The sequence below is a fragment of the Girardinichthys multiradiatus genome, chromosome 14 (assembly GCF_021462225.1).
Source record: "Girardinichthys multiradiatus isolate DD_20200921_A chromosome 14, DD_fGirMul_XY1, whole genome shotgun sequence".
NCBI lineage: Eukaryota > Metazoa > Chordata > Actinopteri > Cyprinodontiformes > Goodeidae > Girardinichthys > Girardinichthys multiradiatus.
Window position 1 is genome coordinate 23806407 of NC_061807.1, and position 8937 is coordinate 23815343.

The 8937-nt window shown below is 40.6% G+C and overlaps 1 protein-coding gene across 35 annotated transcripts in view; it reads right to left on the bottom strand.

Moving 5' to 3' along the window:
- Positions 1-6659, bottom strand: part of LOC124880267 (receptor-type tyrosine-protein phosphatase delta-like) — a 622546-nt gene extending 615887 nt beyond the window's left edge. For 17 of the 35 annotated variants that reach the window (XM_047385260.1, XM_047385277.1, XM_047385288.1 and 14 more), the window contains exons 1-3: positions 6437-6658; positions 6124-6252; positions 5976-6012 (exon numbers count right to left, since the gene is read on the bottom strand). The gene's annotated coding sequence lies outside the window, so the exon portion shown is untranslated. Of the gene's footprint in view, positions 1-5975; positions 6013-6123; positions 6253-6436 lie in introns of all 35 variants that reach the window. The other 18 variants (XM_047385290.1, XM_047385283.1, XM_047385276.1 and 15 more) reach the window with 5 other exon arrangements.
- Positions 6660-8937: the final 2278 nt, after the last annotated feature.

The window sequence follows — 8937 nt, forward strand, 5'->3', positions numbered from 1 at the left end:
TGCTCCAGGAGTATGGAATCGGGGGCCCTTTATTAGGGGCCATCCGGTCCCTGTACGAGCGGAGCAGGAGTTTGGTCCGCATTGCTGGCACTAAGTCGGACCTGTTCCCAGTGCATGTTGGACTCTGGCAGGACTGCCCTTTGTCGCCGGTCCTGTTCATAACTTTTATGGACAGGATTTCTAGATGCAGCCAAGGGCCAGAGGGGGTCTGGTTTGGGGACCAGTGGATTTCGTCTCTTCTTTTTGCGGATGACGTGGTCCTACTGGCCCCCTCTAGCCAAAACCTACAGCATGCGCTGTGGCGGTTCGCAGCCGAGTGTGAAGCGGCTGGGATGAGGATCAGCTCCTCCAAGTCATGGAGGACATTATGTCCTCCTCCATGGTACTCGACCGGAAAAGGGTGACTTGTCCTCTTCAGGTTGGAGGGGAGTTCCTGCCTCAAGTGGAGGAGTTTAAGTATCTCAGGGTCTTGTTCACGAGTGAGGGAAGAATGGAGCGGGAGATCGACAGACGGATCAGTGCGGCTGCCACAGTAATGGGGGCGCTGTGCCGGTCCATTGTGGTGAAGAGAGAGCTGAGCCGAAAAGCAAAGCTCTCAATTTATTGGTCGGTCTACGTTCCTACCCTCACCTATGGCCATGAACTTTGGGTCATGACCGAAAGAACGAGATCACGGATACAAGCGGCTGAAATGAGCTTCCTCCGTAGGGTGGCCGGGCACTCCCTTAGAGATAGGGTGAGGAGCTCGGCCATCCGGGAGGGGCTCGGAGTAGAGCCGCTGCTCCTCCACATCGAGAGGAGCCAGTTGAGGTGGCTCGGGCATCTATACCGGATGCCTCCTGGACGCCTTCCTCGGGAGGTGTTCCAGGCACGTCCCACCGGGAGGAGGCCCTGGGGACGGCCCAGGACACGCTGGAGGGACTATGTCTCTCGGCTGGCCTGGGAACGCCTTGGGCTCCCCCTGGAGGAACTGGAGGAGGTGTCTTCAGAGAGGGACGTCTGGGCGTCTCTGCTGAGTCTCCTGCCCCCGTGACCCGGTCCCGAATCTGGAGTTCAACTGTATTAAATGACAGATGGTGACTCTTAACACAAAATAACAGAATGTCCTAACTAAGTATTTAGGATTGACATTGACGCATTTCCTTCCAGTAGACTATGAGTTAATCATAAAACAATATTATCACAACAGCCCCATCTAGTCCAAAAAAATGGTGGGCACAAAACAACTAAAACTGCAAAAGTATGAAACAGCAAAGCACCAACCTTTGGTGAAGATTTCCAAGTCTTTGAGATTGGAAGGACCAGCTAGAGTCCCTACATAACCAGCATCCATGAGTATTTTATAATTTGGCAGCATGGGTCACCTGCCTGCCTTACATCAGTACAAGCAAAAGTTGTTCTTTAACAAACCTAAAGAGTATCTGTTATAGAACCAATGCAGTGGTCTAATGACGCACAATTCATATAAGAAGGTTTTCACCTCTTTGAACACATTTTCATCAACACCTAAAAAAGTTGGCTTAGGGTTCTGCCAAAGGACATCAGTTTGTGAAATGGTGTTTCGGTGATTGTGTGTGTGTGTTTTCAGAAATTCAGTAAGGTTGTCACAGCTCACTGCATACAGTGTGTAAATTAAATACCTGATAAGTTGCTTCACCATTTGTTCAATTGTGATCCCCCAGTGTTTTGTGTCTGTATGTAAAATATGTTGCATGAAGAAAGAAGAGACAGTAAGGATATCGTTACATGAATATCCACCTCTGGTTTGCACCTGTTCCCATTTACACACGGGACCCAGCCACCTCTGAGGCTATCTGACATGCTTGTTTACCCACATCTATTTGGAGCTGGATTTATTTTGTCATACTAGGGTCTTCAGATGAGGAATGTGAGATGTATCTTGTGCCATGCAGTCAAGAAGAGCTGGTATATTTAGCAACACTAGAACATCCAGTCTCTTGGACTGTGTCCATGGAGGGTCAACGCCTTTCTGAGTGAGCTTTGCAAGTAGAAAAATGAAACTTTGGCATCAAATGCTCCAGCTATTACAAAATGAAGCCTCTTCTTATCCAAGAGCGCTAAAATGTGGATAAATAAATAAAACATTGCCTCTATAAAAGGGGAGGCAATGTGACAGCGGGAGATGTTTTCCCCCTGCTTTCATGTTGGCAGGCGCAGGCATTTTATTTTTGGATGAATCAAAAATTTCCTGAAAATGCCTGCGCCAGGTGTATCTAATTATCTGACAGCGTATCCTCATTATAAAGCGGCCCATGGGAGTGGGCGACTCGGCTTGCCAAGCCTGGACCACAATCAAGTGTTCCTTTCATCACAAACAAAAAGATGATATTGCCAATACTTTTCCAAAGATGAGGAGCATCCACCTTTGTTTAATTTTTACTCTTGACTGGGCAGTTTTTGCATATTTTTTAGAATTTTCCAAAGATGAAAACATGTAAATTAAACATAGTAATCTGACAAATATGACTCGGTACAGGAAAACAGTCTGAAAACTTTGCAGTAAGCAGTAAAACATCGTACGTTTCAGAGATTCGCCAGAGGTGGGCTCTGATCTGTGATCAGCAGGTCTTTTACAGAGAAAAATGAATTTCTTGAAATTTCTTAATTTTCTATCTCTATCAAAGGACCTGGAGCATTTTTTTTCTTTACAGTCCTTAAAAAAACTTGGTCAAACATCCGTCAGATCTTAAAGAAAATTCAGTACAGGCCAGTACTGTATTTCTAATAGATTCATTATCAGGTGTTCTGAGAGCCCTCTCAGAGAGCCCATTTCAAATGTTACCCTGATTATGACACCTGCATTAAGTTTATAAACCATAATTAAACATAACTGCATTCTGTCAACCCCAGAGCGGCCATACGTTAGGGCATAATTAACGAGAGAACGTGATTTGCAGAGGTGCATCTCTCTGACTCTGCTGGTTCCTGTTCTTGAAGGTTACAATGGATCAGCGTGTACAACCAGATCATCTTATAGCTTCTGCTAAAAATCCCACAAATAATAAATGTGGATTTGCTCATTACTTTCTTGAGAGTATTACTTGAACAGAAAGAAAAACTGCAGAATGTTCTCAGAAAAATACAACAGGAAGATGTTGTTAACTATGAATAGACCTGGAAAGCTTTGAAGTTGGTTCGTTGATCAACAGCAAATGACTTTGTGCCCTTAAAGTCAAGGATGCCTGACCTGAAAGATTGCAGCATTCCAGTATTGTTTCAGCTACAATTCATTGGGTAAAAAGAGAAAACTGGTGGTGGATCAGTCTGCTGTGGTTTTATTTGGCAGTATTACATAGAAAAAATCATTGTTTATTCATAATGTGTTTTAATATTAATGACACACAGAGACAGACATCTGTAGTGCTGACCACAGATACCAAAGCAACATTTTTCAAATCTAAAACCAACCGAGCATCTGTCCTCATATTGGGTTCCTGTGCTATCATTCGATTCCTTGAGAAATGCAACAGTAGCCCATCTCTCGCATGCCTCCTGACTGGCAGACTGTAATGCTATTACCTCTCCTCAATGGTCATGCTCACTTAGCCCTCTGTCACTCTACACTGGCCAGGAAAGACGCATCTGTCTGGCTGCGCGTGTGCTGCCCTTGGACCTCATTTGCAATTGCTGCTCTTCAGCTCAGCTTGCCACAAAAACACTGAAGCACACAAACTTTTCAGTTCATTATCTCGCCTTTTAGGAGTTTTTTTTTTTTTTTTTTGCTTTCTCAAAAGCCAAGTATGACTGCAAATCACGGGTAATTGGCTACATATGAATCACTCCTCAGCAATATAGGGTGACAGAGAGACTCTTCAACCCCTCGCTGTCTGACTATTTATAATAATGTAAAAAAAAATGTTCTTTCTGTCAAGCAGATGCTAAATTAATTAGATATTGTTCTGTTGAATATAGCACATGCACATATATTAATTAGGTGTTCAGGATGCAAATTAGCAAAGTTAGGCATTACTGGGGATACCTCTTCTAAGGCTTCCAATGTGATCCTTGGTATTAATGGGATACATAAATGTCATTGGTTGCAAAAAGACCACAAGAGCTTTCAAGCGATTTTATAACCGCAGTCTCCAAGGAGTAGCTTTTTGTTTTTTTGCTGTCTTTTTTCATATAATTTACAGTTGTTAAATCACAGCAAGTTTGTAGAAAAGAAAACAAATCCTCCAAACCAAGCAAAACAGTTAGTCTAAAAAGGATCCAAGCATGGACGATTAAAACAATAAATAAAACAAAATCGTAAGAACCACAAAAAAGTTTGCAAAAAAGTCCAGATATCTGGAACCAAAACTCAAAGACAGCTACACTTGATTCAGTGTGAATGCGTTTTTCAGTTGTTATATTGTGGTACTAACATCAGTAGACATTTTTTTGTTAAATTCAGAGCTAACAAATGTAAAATTGAGAGAGGTAACTATAACGAAATCATTACATATTTGTGGTTTATTGTTGGTTGGAAACAACACATTGTCATGTAAAGTGCTGTTAAACATTTGAGTTATACAGGGTGGGCACTACCACCAAGGTTATTTCTGGATACCATTAGAGACAAAATTTCACAACAGCAAAATGACAGTTGTTCAGCATGAATCATGATTTCTGACCAGAACTGGAGCAGTTTCATACAGTGCCAGGACCTGTGCTTTAAAAGTTAACTCACCATATTGCAAGAAAGAAATGAGGCAGCGACGACAGAATATCTTGAAGGCAGATTAAAAAAAGGTGTTTAATTTATAAGACAAGGACAATAAAACTGTCTTTATCCTTCATCAGTACCAGTCACAGTGTGTTGGTAATCAAGGTATCCTGAGTTCAAATCCGGCTGTATCATTTTTTTTTTTTTTGTCAATCTTATCTAAATTATGTCTACATTTAGACTGCCAAAAAACATCTACAAACCTGATTAAGTCAGAAAGAACTTTCATTTTTACACCAAATGCACTCCAATTTTACCATAAATAAGCCATTTACATATTATTCAAATACAATTTCCACCAAAAAGGCTTTCACCAAAAATAACAGTATTTCCCATGGACACAAACATTTTCAACATTTGTTTTAAATTGTTAAAAGCAGCTAAATCATGGGGCTTACTTCTGACTAGCTCAGAGGTGTCCAGCTCCAGTCATCAAGAGCTGGAGTCTTGCATGTTTTAGACAAGTCCCTGCCTCAGCACAGCTCAATTAATGGCTGAATTAACCCCTCAGTGTGTAATCAAGTTCTCCAGAGTCCTGGTGAAATTTTTTTTTATCAGGTATGTCGAACCACGGAAACATTTAAAACATGCAGGACACCAGTTCCTGAAGACAAGAGCTGGACACTTCAGGACTGTTAGCCTTCCACTGCCTCCATAATTTTTTTAATACAGGTAAGAGAATTATTAAGAAGATCTAAATCATCATTTGAAAGCAGAAAAAGCACAATTAGATACTTAGCATCTAATTATAGGTTAATGGCGAAGAGGAGGAAAGAAAAACGGGTCTGTGGAGACACGCGACTGCGCATGATCCGCCGTCAATCAGCAGTTAAATCTGGCATCAACGCCTGTCAGATAAGAGCGGGAAAAAAATAAGTAAACTGGGTGAGTCACAGCCCACCCACAGTCTCCATCACCTTAGTTAGAACTTATATTCTCAGACCCCTCAAACAGCAACAGCCGAGAAATTTAAATAAACTTTCCCAACAACAGCAATTCCAGCCATTTTTTAAGCCTTCTCTGAGTGTTTGAGGAGTGGGGGGGAAATCAGCGGTGCAAATAATGCTTGCAACTAATTACTTGTAATCAATTATGAAGGTTCATAATTCTGAAAACATCTCGACACCATCTGGAGTGCTCCTTGAGCGCTGCATTTAAAGAAACAAAATCAGCACTGTTCCAAACAAATGCAGCAGCTCTTCTCATCATCGGAGCATTGTTTAGAGAAAAAGTAACGGTTACTTACTAGACACCCAGGAAGGAGAACATTAAAGCTCCGGTGACTGTAATTAGAGCAGAAAGCACAAAACGCTCGTTTTTTTTTATAATTTAACTGGTGTTGCATGCATTTCTTTTAAAACGTACAGCTTACTTATTTGAAAATATTTACTTACCGAAGCCGTCCGGATAAATTCTTTGGGAAATTCCAGATGAGTCTGTTCTTTCTTCTGTCTCAAAGTCAGAAAACAGCAATGCTTATGTTCTTATTCCAAAAAAACAAAACACAGGGCCCCCCGATTTAACTGAAAGAGAGACAAGACACCAAAAGAGCCCACAAGAAATTCCGTTAGAACCGTGAGTCCAACCCATCCCCTCCTCTTTCCCCACCCCACACCACCCAAAAAGTGTTGACATAACATCTGTGATGGAGCGAAAGAAAAAAAATGCGACTCGTGAGAAATTGACGGAATAGACAAATAGGAGTACCTGCTCTCTTTATCACTGCCGGCAAGACAATAAGAGAAGCAAGAAGACGGACGAAAAAATGAGAGAGAGCTGAGCTTTCTTTTTTTTAGTTTGGTTCTTCTTTTCCTATGGAAACGTAGCAGCCAGCATGTTGTTACATCCCAAGCTGCACACACTCACACAGACGCGGAGGCTGCTGGAGGAAGAAAAGGGAGAGGAAGAGGAGAGCGGAGCCGCGGGATGCTGCTGCGCTCTTAGCTGCACTGCTCAGACGAGCCGCTGGATGGCCGGCTGGAGGAAAGCACCTGACACCGGGCTGTTTCCACCAACATACTAAATTTAACTGCTACACATGCCTTATAGAAGGTGCTCAGGCAACTTTATGATAATTTAATGTCATCATTATATATATTATGCAATAATAGATTGATAATCCAATTTTATAACTTACAGCACCTGTCACGTTGAATATGGACACCTTCAAAATCCAACTCTTATAATTTAAGGGCTTTTCAGCAACCGAAATAAATGTAATTAATAGCATATTTGGTTGTCGAGTTTGATTAAGCAAACGTCTTGTATAGAACTGTATAGATTATGTGGCCTATTTCCAATTCCTGATTTTGAAAAGCTCTGACCCGTCAATAACAGTCAGTCATTTTCTACCGTTTATTCCATAGTGGGTCACAGGGAAGCTGGTGCCTATCTCCAGCAGTCTATGGGCAAGAGGCAGGGTACACCCTGGACAGGTCACCAGTCCATTGCAGGGCAACACACAAACAACCATGCACACACTCATTCACCTAAGGGCAATTTAGAGTGATCAATTAACCTAACAGGCATGTCTTTGGACTGTGGGAGGAAGCCGGAGTACCTGGTGAAACCCCACAAATGCACAGGGAGAACATGCAAACTCCATGCAGAAAGCCCCCCAGCCAGGAATCAAACCCAGGACCTTCTTGCTGCAAGGCAACAGTGCTACCAACTGTGTCACTGTGCAGCCACCTGTCAATAACAATTTCAGAGAATCCTGATTTTTATTTGGGAAAAATATATATTTTTTTACTCTCCCTTTTGTCTCAATAAAAACGTTTTTCAAGAAGAAAAAAAATATTTATCATAAACAGTCCAACAGTAAAGATGCCTCTCTGCATCATTGGAAATCTACACAGTAAAATGTTACATATTATGGGACATATCCATCAATAACAAAACTTATTAAAATAATTAATGCATTTCAACTCTCCAGGACAACATAACCCACTAACTTTGCTCTGAAAATGAAAGTAAATCACAATTAAGATATGTTTAATCATCACTTTTTCTCAACAACCTCATTTAAGTAATGAATAGTGATGCTAAAGTTAATACTTGAAAAGTAAAAGTCATGATTGACAGTAAACAGTCATTCTGTCTTATGTGATCATTAATTATTTGAGGACCACATGCAACGTCACACCGTGTGTGTGGGACAGAGCAGTTAGTGCTACACAATATCTGCAGTTAAACATGATTGCACTATTATTTCAAAAGCAAGACAAATGAATAAGAAGATCACATTTTAAGCTACTTTTAACAGGTATGTTCCATACAATTATAAAAATGTTATTAGTATTTATTTATGTTTTTATTTTCTATTTATTTTTTATCATTTCATGCAGATTACTTTAATGTGACAATGTAATACAGTAACGTTAATAGCAGCATGGCTGGAGGCGGGGCTTCAGCCGCCGTAGATTCTGCTGTCGGTGGAAACACAACAGGTACCGTACCGAGTAGCGCGAAACCCAGTCGAGCGGAGCTGCGCCTGCTAAAATGGGACAGTGGAAAAGGGGCATAAGTACAGCTTTATCTTAACTGTAAAGTTAGGTTAATGTAAAGATAGCGAACAATACCTAATCCACCATGTTCCATGACAAATAGAACTGGACTCTTCAAAAGAATAAAATAGAGCAACTTTGCTATAATATGTTCAGCTTTCTTTTATCTTCCCTCTATCTTCTGTTGTATACAGTTCTGACTGATACTGACAATAAAGTCATATTTAATACATCACAATATAATCAAAAATTTCATTTATTTCATTAACTCACTTCACTAAGTGAAAAATCATATAAATTACAAAGACTGATCTTTTCAAACCTTTTCTGACAATTGTGATGATGTTCTGCCTACAGCTAATGAAAAACTGACATTGAAGATTAGTATATTACATCAGACCAATACAAAAACATTTTAATACAGAAATATGGACTTAATGATCACAACTTGCTTAAAGGTTATTTTCAAAAGGTACTTTTATTCTGACAAATGAGCATCATTGGAACACATATTCTAATTTATTGAATATGACTGTAGCTATCCAACTCTTCTTCACTCATCAACTTTCACAGTTATTCTCAGTGAGATGGGGCAGTACATTTAGAAAGTAAATTTGCTGATTTGAGAAAGATTTTTTGTTTCTGATTGGCCAACTATTGATCAGTGAAGTGTAAAATGTTTCATGTAAAGTCACCAGCTAA